A 13,608-nucleotide genomic window follows, 5' to 3' on the forward strand; every position below is an offset into this window, starting at 1 on the left:
ATGAAGAGATCAACTGACATGCTCTAATATCCACAGGTTATACTACTAGTTCAGTAATATTTCCTATGCATTTGAAATGAATACACATTCCAGTTACAAAATTCCAGATACTTGTATTCAGACATAAAATATTTAATGAGAATGGGTGTATATATATATATATATATATATATATATAAAGTATGACCAAAAGAAGACTTCTTTTAAAATTTCATATTAAATTGAATTGTGCAACAAAAACCATACTGACATGCTACAATGCAGTAGAATTAGGCTATTGCACAGTAGGGTCACTTAAAAGGCACTTACCAGCACTACTGCACAGTAACTCGAGTTACTGCACATTTATTTAGTACTTGCTTATACAAATACTAAATAAATGTGCAGTAATCATTGCACGATAGCGTTGCATGTAAATGCGACCATTCTGTTCATATTTACTCTCAGTTTCATCTGGTACATTTGCAAAGCCATATTTCTAATGCATTCCCTCAGGTTCTGACAGAGGAGAAAAAGTAGTTATATATATATATATTTATTTATATTTATACTAGCCAATTGCCCATCAGGAATGACGGGGGCAGGAGGGGGGGTGAGCAGGGACAGAGAGTTCGCCACCCACTATCCTGTGCCACCTCCCAGGAACGGAGTGGGGGGGCCCCACCGTCCCCCTCGGCCAGCACCCCATGTTGCCTCTGCCTCCAGTGAGCAGGGCCAGGGTGAGAGGGGCGACCCCCCCCCCATTTCATCCTCTTCATCCCCACCATCATGGTGGCACTCTGCTGCACTGCTACCTCTTGTCCAGAGTGCTCTTGGAGCACTCTTTTTGGTTGTTTCAGTCAGCATTGTGATTGGCTGCTGAGACAACCAATCAGAGTGTGAATAAAGCGTTATGGACAGATAGACTGACTAAGGTTTTTATTATATTAGAATTATTTGACATATTGTAGAAACAAAGAGTTAGTGTTGTGTTAAATTAATATAACGCAAATAATAGATGTTTTATTCAAATTGGCTTTCATCCTCATTATTGCAGTAGCTGGCAATGCAGTGATATGAGACAGATTTGTAAACAGACATAGTGATGTACATATGGTGCCATTAATTTATCACAGGCAACTGAACTAGTCAAAAAACACATAATATAACAAAATTTGCTGACTGTGTATTCTGCTGGATGCTGATTTGCCCATTATTCTCTCATATTAAATACAACTACAGATCCACTTCAAGCATATACTTTAAGACACATCTTATGGTATATTTATAAAGATAGCACAGGTTCTGTATTCAAGGTTCTGTTCATATAAACAGAAAAAATGCTATGCATTTTAAAATAGTAGTTAACCAAAGTATCACCTATAAAGCAGCTGTTACAAGAAAAACTCACTAAGACTGACATTTGCTGAGGTCCAATGAATTCTTATCCAATTGAAAGAAAAGAAATTTAATAGAATTTAAATATAAAGTTTTTTTCAACAGATGAATAATCCTCTTCAAGGAATACAATACTCCAGTGACGTGATATGGACAACCTTATTCACTAGCAATTGCTTTGCTTAATAGCAAGGATAATGAACCTTTATTCTTTAAAATAAAGCCGAAAAACTCCAAACACCCCCTCAGTCCCTTTATTTATCCTAACTTCCAAATGAAAATAAATAGCAATGAGCAATGAGCAAAAAGTTACGAAAGAGATGATGAAGTCTTTTTTCCCCAAGTAGATTTCCAGTTTACTCATATGTTCCTCTGCCAAATTCACACAACCAAATTTACAAGATATGAGAAATTATTAGAAAATAACAATAAAATGGAACTGATATAATGACCATGTTTACATTGCCTCTATGCTCTGCCTAGGACTGCAGCCAAGAAGCAGTCTCCAAGCCACCCACTCACTTCACGCCCAGAAATAAAAAAAGTGTAGCTGCCTAAAAGCAGCTCTGGACAGATGCCAAGAATGATGCTCAAGACAATGAGCTTTAGAGCAATGCTATGCCAAACAGGGCCACCCTGAGCCAGCTACACTGCCTTATTTCTATGGTTTAATGTATGCTAAGCAGTAACAAGTAAGCAAGATGCTCTTTTTGGTAGCAGTCTCAAGTTCAGTACAGAAGTGGTATAATTAAGTATAGTATTACACTACAGAAGCATGTCATTCTACAACCATATTTTTGAAAACCCATGTCCCTCCTACCTTGCGCATTTCCATCTAGCTTTGTGTCATATCTAACCAAGAAGCTCATTCAAAACATGGCTGTAAAATTATTCATATAGGTCCACAGACATGTTTTAGCTGGTGTAAATTACTATCATCCCATCAAGGCCCATGACTTCACAGCAGTTTAAATTTCCTGGCTCAGTATTATATAATATCGAGGCAGCAGATTTAATCTTTATATATATATATATATATATATATATATATGCACACCTTTAAATTCATCCATATTATATGGTAATGTATAAATAAATATACAAAACACAGTACACATAGGTGATTGCTGGCAAACATGTCAGATCCTCATGCTTATTTGCAGTGCTCCAATGCTACACTTATCAGAACCCAAGATCTATCTGCAATAACAGGACTTCTCATAATCATCATCCCTGTTCATAGTATAATCAAACCCAAGAAGGTGAAAGAAAGTCAGCCTTAAAGAATTCATTTGCTACTGCTATGGGGGGCGGGAGGGGCTTACGACTCATGCTGGGCAACCAGATTTCTGATTCCTTGTCAATCTTAATTCACAACCAATAAAATACTGGCATTTTCTAAACTGAACATAAATGATTGCAGCACATAGTACTATATATATTTCCATTGTTTTCAAGAAAGGATAATTCATGGAAGCATTTTTCAGCACAAGTAACAGGAAAATGCAGTGTCCATTAAGTAGTGTTTTACAAACATGCCAATGTTTTTTTTAAAAAAATGGATATTCTGGGAAAGGAGAAGTTGCATGTTGTGAAAATGTCTATCGTGTGCTCATTGTCCAGGTACAGACATTACATTTTTACTGGACCAGAAACTGGTCTATACCTGTAACAGAACAAAAGTTCAGCAGACAAAACCGGTCTATACCTGTAACAAACAGAAATTCTGCATACATAGACTGGTTTAAAAATGGCAAAACCTGTCTAAGATTTGTCCCCCCTCCCCCAATCACCAGAGGGCAAATGTGTGTTCTGTTTCCTGTTGAACTAAATTATGCCACTTACAGAAAAAAACATGTAACTTAGTTTGATTTCACCTTGGGCTTCTTGAATGTCTGTACCTAGTCATTATGTATCCACTAGTTACGGGCATTTGAAGCAACAGGAAGGTTAGGTTTCAAGGGAGTGCTTGGGAGGTGAAGAGGAGGAAGTAAGCAAGGATTAATTTGTGCAGGCACTTTCAACAAATCATTCATTTGTATTTTTTAATAAATTCTCACCATAGTTCTGAGGCCCAGCCTCACCTGATCTCCAGATAGGAAAGCAAAGGGAGACAAAAAAAAGGATGAAAATAGTGAAGCTAATAGTGTACTTAATGTTTCACTTCACTTAATTCACATATTGTCTCATTTGTCTATTTTCCATGTTTGTTTTTAATCAGACTTAGCATGGAATTTTCTAGCATGGACAATATCACTTTCATCATATGTAATTGCCATCATAGTGCCTATTTTTCAAGAAGCAATATTTAAACCATCTAAGACTTCATCATGGTAAGTTAGCAGGTTATATTTAAAGCACCCTCCATGTTTTTAACTAAAGTTTACATGTGGAGGTCTCTGTTCCAAACCTGACTGAAAGATATGGGATTCTTTCTCCATTTTTTCAGTCATTTTATGATCATGATCTAAACTGTTTACATAGACTGGGCTATGCATTCCCTTCATTGTAAGTTAGGGCTTAATTTTTATATCCTGACTTACTCCAGTTGAATTTATGGCATAACATAGTTCGTCTCCATCTTGTTCCTTCCTTTTCCTGGCCCATCCATATGCTACCTCAGAAACACCTGTTTTTCTCATTGTGCCAGGAATATGAGAGAGAGATGGCAAAAGAGGCAAAGGAGCTGCTTCCATCAGTTTTATGTCCATTCAGAGGTTGTCTGTACAGGAGGAATTATCCACTAGTCATCTCTGCATGCTTAAAGCTACTTTGAGCTTAGATAATGAAAAATGGCCTCAGCAGACTGTGAACCCAGTTGAATATCCATTGTGGTTTCTATTAAGAACTAGGTTTTTTAAAGGCCTCAGCACCCTCAGAATCAGATTCTGAAAATAGCTCAGGCTTTATTTAGGCATCAAAAATGTGTCCTGATTTTGAAAAGTCAGATCACTGAAAATCTGGCAAACAGCATCACAGAGAGAGCAGCTGGGTGCTGAATATTTTTGAAAAGTGTAGGGTCATAACAAGGAAGGTCAGCACACTGTGCAGCAGCAGCACAGGCAATGGCTGTCACCAAAGATGGTATCGGCATTCATCACAGCCAGGCCATAATTGGAGCTCCATAATTGTTCCCCTTCTAAGTAGGCACCAAGTTGTTGTTCCCTAGTTAACCACCTACAATTACACTATGTAAAAGCAGGGCCTTATTGGGCACATTTACATGAACTACTGAGTAGTTCATCACTACTGCGCAGTAGCACCGGTGGGCACTAACCGTGATGCGATGCTACTATGCAGTAGCGTTTGAAAAAACCATGCAGGGATGCTACTGTGCAGTAACAACTTCACAGTCCACTCCTCATGTAGACACGGCCATTGGCATCTAAATAAGAGCTGAGCTTTATTTGAAAATGTGGCTTCAATTGCTGGTAGTAAACCCTTGTAAGCAGTGGTTGTAAGCATCAGATTTTACCAACAATTACAACACATAAACATCTGAATTTTCTCAGTATTTATCTCCGTTTTTAATAGGAAATATAATAGTGTTAACTCAGATTCTATAAAATTATATGAGGTCTGTGGATGAAAAGCTTTATAAATTGTAAATGCTTATTATTATTATTATGCATTACAATGGTGCTGGGTGGCATATATAAAAAAATTACTGGTCATGATAATAATAATAGAAGAATAATTTGGAAGGGAGCGAATAACAGGCAACATCTTTTAAAATATCCAAGATACTTCATTTAAAAATGTATTCCCAATTGTGTGCTGTATTTTTTCCACAAAGCAAGTATAGCCAAATTCAGCAAAGCTCTTCGGCATGTGGGAAAATTTGACTCCATGCTTAATCCAGGTTGACATCAAACAAACTAAGTTTTGATTCCACACATTAAAATTAATGGGAGATTTTACTCAAATCAGGTCCAGTTTAAACCCTTATTTGAAGTTAAATGTGTACTTAAATGATGTGTTAGAACAATGCCTAAGTGGCTTTACAATTCACAACCTAAAAAAAAAAGAAATCTGGGCAAAATGCTGTTGCAATTTTTTTTATTCTTATTCAAAGTTATGCTTTCATTACCACTGAATGATCGAATAGCAGAAAATCATTTGGAATATACCATCATGGACTGAGATAGAACATATAAACAAAGGTTCTATAAATACTGAGTCAAGCATCTGAATAGTTCTAAGCACATTTAAGACTCAATTCAGCAAAATACTTGAGCACAGATACAAACAATAAGCACTGGAGCACCACACTGACTTCATAGTGGGATCAGTCATATGATTAAACTTAGACATGTACTTAAGTTTGTTGCTGAATTGGGATGTTAACCTACATTGTTTCTATCAGAGTTCCCCGCATTACAAGGGGAATTATTTTATGCTCCCTTTTACACAGGCGTTTTTATTTTTTTTAACGTGAACCATAATGGTTACATCATGTTCTAGTCTAAACTATTTACCTAGGAATCATACATCAGGACTTTATTATATGGCTCTTATACAAACCATCCCTTTCCCTTCCCCAGACAACTGCTCCTAGTAGGTCTGGCAAGAAATGGTGGAACTGAGCTGGCAACAATCATGTTTAAATATAACTTTAGCTAGCACAGTTTTTGTCCCTTTTTTGACAGGGAGAGGAATGACATTTCATTCTCATTCCTATTAGGGACTGATTCAAGTCTATTGTAGTCAACAGTAAGACTCATATTGATTTCAGAGGGCTTGGAATCAGATCATTGGTTATGATTAGGTGTTGCAGAATATTTGATTCTATACTATTGATCTTCAAAGAAGAGGTGAGCTTTCAAGACTCATACTCTGCAGTTGTGCAAATAACGAGAATAAAGTTAGTTAAGCCTGTTTATCCCATAATTTCTCAGTATTAATATCTGTACAAAGGACAGAATATAATAAGATTATTTTCCTCTTCCTCCCCCAAAACTGTGTATTTTGTCATGTAGCAGCATTAAATCTTGTATTCTATGATGACTTGTGGTTGCTCTTGAAATCATATTGCTTTTAAAGATGGTAGTTATATAAATTTGTCATCACTCAGTATTCAGAGTTATGTTTAACTTGAGTTTCTATGTGGCATTACAATGTATTATTCTGCCAGTGTTCACATTATTTATTCCCCCTCCCCACTCCCCAAAACACATTTTTATTTTTTCTTAGAAAAGTAGAGTACAATACAGTGGTACAAACAAATTACCATTTATATGTAATTTCTGAGCAAAAAATGTACAAAGATTTCTGATATTATAAAAATATGCAAAAAATAATTTTAAAAAACAACATAAAATATAAAGAGCATGCAATGAAGGAAAGGCAAATGTCAGTTTGATGGTTTTGTGGTTTCTCAAAATCACAAGTAACTGTGCAAGGGGAAAACCAAATGGTCAGATAAAGAACTAACAACAACAATTATGTAAATGAAAAAAGATAAGAAAAGGAAAGAAAAAGAGAGGAGAAAGTAGTGTAAGTGTAAGATCCTTTATTATTAATAATAATAATAATAATAATAAAACCCACAAAAAATAATTGACCCCATATGGGCAATGTGGAAGCGTCTGAATTGCTATGAAATAACATCATCTTGAAGATCTGAGGTGTCGTACTCTTAGCAATAGTTTGACAACATATGACCGTATTGGTAATCTTATATTTACCCTTCCCCATGGATCTCAATCCATACCAAAGAGGACTTCTAAAGGGGCTAAAGCTAATAAATTGAGACTTGTTTGAGGTAGGTTAAAATAGGTACATCACCTGCAAACACAGCTATATGATATACTATAGTGAAGTTAAAGGCAGATGATGTAAGGCTGCACACCTCAAGTTCAGAGATACAGATTTAGGGGTGTTTTTTTCCCCCTGCACACTGTGAACGTATTCATGATTACTTCAGGAAAGTTTTGGTACCTCCCAAAGTCCAGCAGAGTCAGAAAGTGAAGAGTTGCTGGATTCAATAATATTTATTTTCTTGAAAGTAGAGTGAAGACAGTAATGATGGCATGATGCTGCTACAAGTGTATGAGTTAGTATAGATATGCTTCTGTGGACAGAGCTCTAGCTGTTGGCACCATAATGTAATAAAAGAAGAGAAGAGTGAGGATACAAATAATGGGAAAAATCTGCTCAGTAGAATGGTTTTTCCACAGACTAATTAAAAACTTAAAAAATCATAAACTAAGCAGCTTTAATTCAAAGTGTAGTTAAAAAAAAACCTTCAAGAGAATCATATTAAAGTTCAAGCTTTGGCCCTTACTAGAGAAACGTATACCGAACTAACTAGTGAAGCAAGCTGAAAATAATATCATTTCCTACCTTGCAACTAAATGAAGGCTTCACACACGTGATGATCAGAACTCTGCTGGACCCAGCTACCAAAAAAGTGCAGGAAGCTAGAAGCAATTATTTATTTCGGAATTTCTACATTACTATGAAAAAAGTTGAAAAGGCTCTCCTTTTCAAGTGATTCTTTTAGTAAGTTAGTGCAAACTGACTGCAACAACTACGTTTCAAAAGGGACAAAAAAATAAGATGTAATAGAAAGTCCCAAATGACCCTTACTTTGGATTTTCCTGTTTTTTTTACAACTTCTGAAGTTTATGATACCCAAATATTAGGTATAAAGTTTTGTAGATCAGTAAGAAACCACTAAACATCAATGGTGTTAAATATGGCCTTTTGTCATACAGCTTTGAAGCTAAGATTTCTGAAAGTGTTCTGAGATTTCTGTAGTGTTCATGGCCTGTTAAAGAGAGCTGGTCATCAACAGTAATCAAAAGATATTGATTATAAATTCTAGAAAATGGAGTTAAGGAAAGATGACTATATATAAATTTCCCTTAAACTGGAAGTAATTAGCACCATGTAAAATTGCCAAATGTATTAATAGACTATAATCATGAATCTGTGTGGGAGATCCTGGCATAGTATCACAGGTATACCATTTTCCTAATGTCATCAGAGGATAATTCTCCTTTCATTAATCTGATTTATTTGGGATGAAGCAAAGCACCTAAAAGGATCATATAGGCTGCTTGCAGATGTTAAAAAAAAAAAGCGCTTTACTGAAAGAAGCAGCCTGTTACTTCAACCCCACTCTGCAGTTTCTGTAAAGATTGAGTGCTTCAGCAGGGCTTTTTGGTGCTTTTAGCTAAAGTTGATTCAATGAGCTATTAGATAAAAGTGCCAGAAAGCCCTGCTAAAGCATCTGATCTTTACAGATGTCGAATGAGCTGGACTAAAGTAATGAGCTACCTCTTCTGGGCATACATGGGGCTTCGTGCAGGAATGCACCAAGTTTAAAATAAAGCTCCATTTTTGCATTTTTGTTTGTTTCTTTTATGTCTGCAAGCACCCATAAAGTTTATCACAGAAATAATCAATAGAAATACTTATGAAGTATGTGTTGAGTAGGAAAAAAATGTCCTGTATTAAATCCAGGATGGGTGATTTTTATTCTGTTCTTAGAACAATAGTAGTCAATGCAGTCTTCATTTCTCTGGATAGAAGTCTTGCTATTTCTTGCATTGTAGGATAGAGAATCAATAGGTAAGTGATAAATAAATCATGGGAAATCATGGGAGAGAGGCAAAATGCCTGAGGACTGGAAAAGGGCCAACATAGTGTTCCTCTTTAAAAAAAGACAAAAAAGAGGATCCAGGAAACTAACAGGCTAACTGGTCTACAGACTGGTCTGTAGATGAGTTAGCCTCCCTTTGATACTTGGGAAGTTACTGGAGCATATCATAAAGAAGTCCATTTGCAAGTACGTGGAGAAGGAAAGGCTTATCATGAGCAGGCAACATGAATTACTGTGCACATACTGGGCACCTTTACACATGCAGCAAGGCTGCTCCAATGCACTGTAATCACAGTGCATAGGAGCTGATTCAATTAATTGAGTTGGCTGGAGAGTGGTAATTACCATGCCCCAGCAAACTCCATTGTGACAAAAACCCTTGGTTTCCTTCAAAAAGGTAGTTTGATGGATGAAGGGAATACAGTGGTATAGTGTATTTGGATTTCAGCGGGCCTTTTTACGAAGTCCCACATGTCCTTATAAACAAATGGAGAAATGTGAGCTAGACAAAACTACACAGGAATAGACAACCAGCTCAACAGCTGCAAGCAAAAGGCAATTATAAATGGATCTGGGTTGTGAGGTCTGAGTAGAGTCCCACAGATCTCTGTCCTGGGCCCAGTACTGTTCAATGTGTTTATTAATGATTTGGATGCTGGAATAGAGAGCTTCTGCCACCAGTTTGCATATGAAACAAAACTGGGAAGGACTGCAAACACAGGAGGAGAGCAGTTAAAATTCACAAGGATATAGACAGCTTAGAAGGATGGGCTAGAGCTAACAGGATGAAGTTTAATGCTCACAAATGCAAGGTGCTACACCTTAGGAAAAGAAATCAAAAAGCACAAATAGAAAACAGGTGACACCTGGCTGGATATCAGAATGGTAAAGAAGGATCTGGGAATCTTGGTCAATCACAGGCTTAATTTGAGTCTGCACTGTGATACAGCTGCAAAAAAAGTGAATGTGATTTTGGGCTCCATCAATAGAAGCATTAGGTGCAAAACACAGGAGATGAAAGTGCCTCTTTACTTGGCACCTAGAGTGTGCCATTTTGCACTCCACATATTAAAAAGGACATGGAAAAGTCAGAGAGGGTCCAGAAATAGACATCAAAAGTGATAAAAAGCTTGGAAGACAATATGAGGAGAGGCTAAAGGAAACAGACATGTTCAGTTTATAGAAAAGGCACTTAAAAGGGAAATGATAATAGTTTTCAAATATCTGAAGAACCGCCATAAAGAAGAGAGAGTACATCTTTTACCTCTTGATGCAAAGAGCAGGATGTGGACCAATGGCTTGAAGTTGTAGCAAAGTATGTTTATATTAGTTATCAAGGAAAACCTCTTCACTATTAAAACTGTGAAATAGATTACCTAGTGAAGTTGTGGAATCTCCATCCCTGGAGATGTTCAAGAAGAGGTTGAATAAGCATTGGTCTGAGGTGATCTAGAAGTAGGTATACTTGTGCTATACTATGAGTATTTTCCATGCTTCTGGGTTTTGCTTGTTGCCATATGGACCAGGAAGGAATTATATTTCCCCTCCTCTTGTGATGTGTCAGATTTTTTTTTTTTTCACCTTCCTCAAAAGCATTTGGTGTTGGCTGCAGCCAAGATTGGAAATTCTGATTGGTGTGCTCCTGCTGAAACTAAAACCCGCAGGTTCCTAGCAAAAGGGTTTTGACCCTCCTCTCAGAGTCAAACCAAATCATATTTGGAATTAGGATGGAATTTTACCCCATGGTCAGAATAGCATGGAATGTGGGGTCAGGCTTGCTTTCCTCTGTACCAGGGGATGTAGCCCCTTCCTTCTCTCAAGCATATTTTAACAATCCTTGCAGCAGCATGACACTGACTACCATTGTCCCCCTGCTTTACCTGTGACAAGTTAGGGTGCTATGGCTTGTATTTGTGCAACAGGGTTGATTATATAGTTGTAGTAATATGTTAAATAGGGATTTATATGGCATAGCTTGGATAGGAGCAATGCTGCCTCTGGCATGGGGCAGATGACCTCCAGAGGTCCATTCCAACCCTATTTTCTATGGTTCTATGATTCTAAATATTTTCTGAACTCCTTTTTCCTTTCCTCCATATTCCTTTCCTTTCATAACTTCTGAAACTTCATTCTGTTTAATATTTTCAAAGTCTTCACTCTTCATATTAACACCACAGTAAAACTGCACTGCATCCACCTTGGCTATATCTCACTGTGAGTACAGTTACTTTCTCCTCCTCAGTAATCTGTTTTTATTTCACTTTTCATTAGTACCTCCAAAATTCTGCTTCTAGCTAATCTGCTTAGAAATGTAACCATATTCCTAATCATTATCTAAGTACCTGTAAAAGTTACCTTCTCCTCTAGCTAATTTTCAGTCGTTCTTAAACCATTTTATTTGCTTCCTGCATATCACTGCATGAAATTTAAAATCTTTCTCCTCTTCTTATGTGTTCTCATTATGTCCAAACTCATGACTCAGGTCCTTCAGCCACAGAAGAGGCCTTCTTTTATCTTCTTCTACACATCCAATTCATCTAGGTTGCTGTGTATGTCTAAATTGGTACATATAGAACTTCCTTGCCCAAACAGAATGCCTACTTCTAGAAATCTATGCAAACTTGTTCTTCTTCCGAACAATCATCAATCTTTTCTTGACCTGTTATGTGTCCTGCTTACCTTTAATTTATCTTGTTTACCTGACACTGGATATGGCTTCCACTGAAATGTGCAAACACTTATTAACATACACACAGGTAAGCAATCTTGCTGGAGTACAATAATAGTATATATTTGTCTTATTGTTGTTGTTTTACAATTGTTAGTGGCACCAAACATTCAAAAACCAGAAAGCTATGGAAGCTATCATTTAGAACAGTGAGAAATACTAAAATATATTTTAAACTATGTCAAGACAGACAGGGGGAATGAGTATGTAAGAATTCTGGTTAAATATCCAGAAAGAGAAAGAAATAAAGGAAAGTGGAAATGAAGAATTAAAATATTAAAGATGATATAAATAGATCCTTCCCCCAGAGATGTAAATAGAAATAAAATATAGATCAAAACAACTTGAAAGAAAACAGACTGAAGTTATCTAAAACTGATTTTACTATTTCTATGTTTAACTCTAACTTTTGGCATATTCTCATCTCAATTTACAAGATTTATGCTTGTGACTCCCTGACTATTGAGAGGAGAATACACACCAGAATACATCATACCCAACCATGGCTAATGCTTGTGAACACAAAACAATATTAGAAGACTACAAACAACTACCCCTTCCATCCCTGATCCTGTCTCCAAAGCAAAGTGATACAAATATACTTAGATTTTTACAGGATAGGGGCATGCTAAGCAAAGTTATAGGGGAGTGGACCGCCACAGATGTAGTGGGAATGAGGTCTACAAGATAGCAGGGGAAAAGGCAAAAGGCTTGCACCAGATCTGTATGTACAATTATATGCATCTGTGCTTCCAAGCAAGGTTATTTTCACCTATGTTTTCACTGTGAATACTTTCATAATGCTGTGCTAGGTAAGGGAAAAAGTTTTCCTTTTCAGCAATATACACTGAGGACCGTGTTCAAGTGAGTTCATGGGTTGACCCAGAAGCATGATATAGATGTTTATCACAGAAGACTTCATGGATAAATTAATAATGGTGAAGTAGGAATTCAGAGGAGTGGAATCTTACTGATAAGTATTTCATAACATTACAGACTGTAATGTATATTTCAGATCCCACTTGCCAGAGTTGCTTATATATCATACATACGTCAATTACTTTAATACTTATGGCAACCCTAGAAATAAAAATTGGAATTCATGGGCTATGACTTTGCTTCCAGCTGCAGTGCTGCCTGCTGCTGTTATTTTCTTGTAACGAACTTAAGATGAAAAATTCTAAAGTATTGCAAGGTTTCAAAACATTACCAGAGGTTAGTTTGTTAAGTATTTTAATTGATAGAAATGGAAATAAGCTTCATACAAGATAACTGCCTATGGACTGATTAGTCTATGACAGTGTTACTAATTATTGCATTGTACTTTGTACAAAAAACTTTGTAAACAAGTAATTTCAAATAGACTTTTCTAAGTAAAATATTTTATATGTAAGGCAGTTACTCAGAGATGCTTATTTTTAGAAACAAAGCATATGATTTGAAAAATAGAGAAAGCAGTTCAACAGCATGGGCAGCTAGATGTCTGTTTGAAATAGTAATAGAATAAAGAATTTGCTAAGGTCACCAGTTCAAATTTGGCTTAAATTGATCTGTGACGAAATATTGTTATCATCTGATGGCAATTGTGTGGCCTATGTAGAATGAGCTGCTTCTTAATGACCATTGGACAATATTCCTAATCACAAAAGTAGTACCACTTTTGGTGTCAGTCTGTATCTTTGTTGCCAGTCCTAGCAGAGGCCAAGGACATGAGGTCTGAACTACTCTTAACTCCTATATGTAGTCTCTTCAGGTCAAGGTTGAGGCACGTTGGTGGGGCAATGTGGGGAAGTTTGCACTGCTGCTGTCCATGCTGTAGGTGATCTATAAATAAATAGAGGACTTTACTCTCTGGGGATATCAATCTGGCACCTTCCATGAGCATGAAAATCAC

At 36.6% G+C, this 13,608-nt stretch overlaps 1 protein-coding gene across 2 annotated transcripts in view; it reads right to left on the reverse strand.

Moving 5' to 3' along the window:
• GRID1 (glutamate ionotropic receptor delta type subunit 1) overlaps positions 1–13,608 on the reverse strand; it is a 1,431,845-nt gene that overhangs the window by 14,005 nt on the left and 1,404,232 nt on the right. The window lies entirely within an intron of this gene.

The sequence above is a fragment of the Gavialis gangeticus genome, unplaced genomic scaffold (assembly GCF_001723915.1).
Source record: "Gavialis gangeticus isolate Ggan-Ray unplaced genomic scaffold, GavGan_comp1, whole genome shotgun sequence".
In the NCBI taxonomy this organism is placed as follows: Eukaryota; Metazoa; Chordata; order Crocodylia; family Gavialidae; genus Gavialis; species Gavialis gangeticus.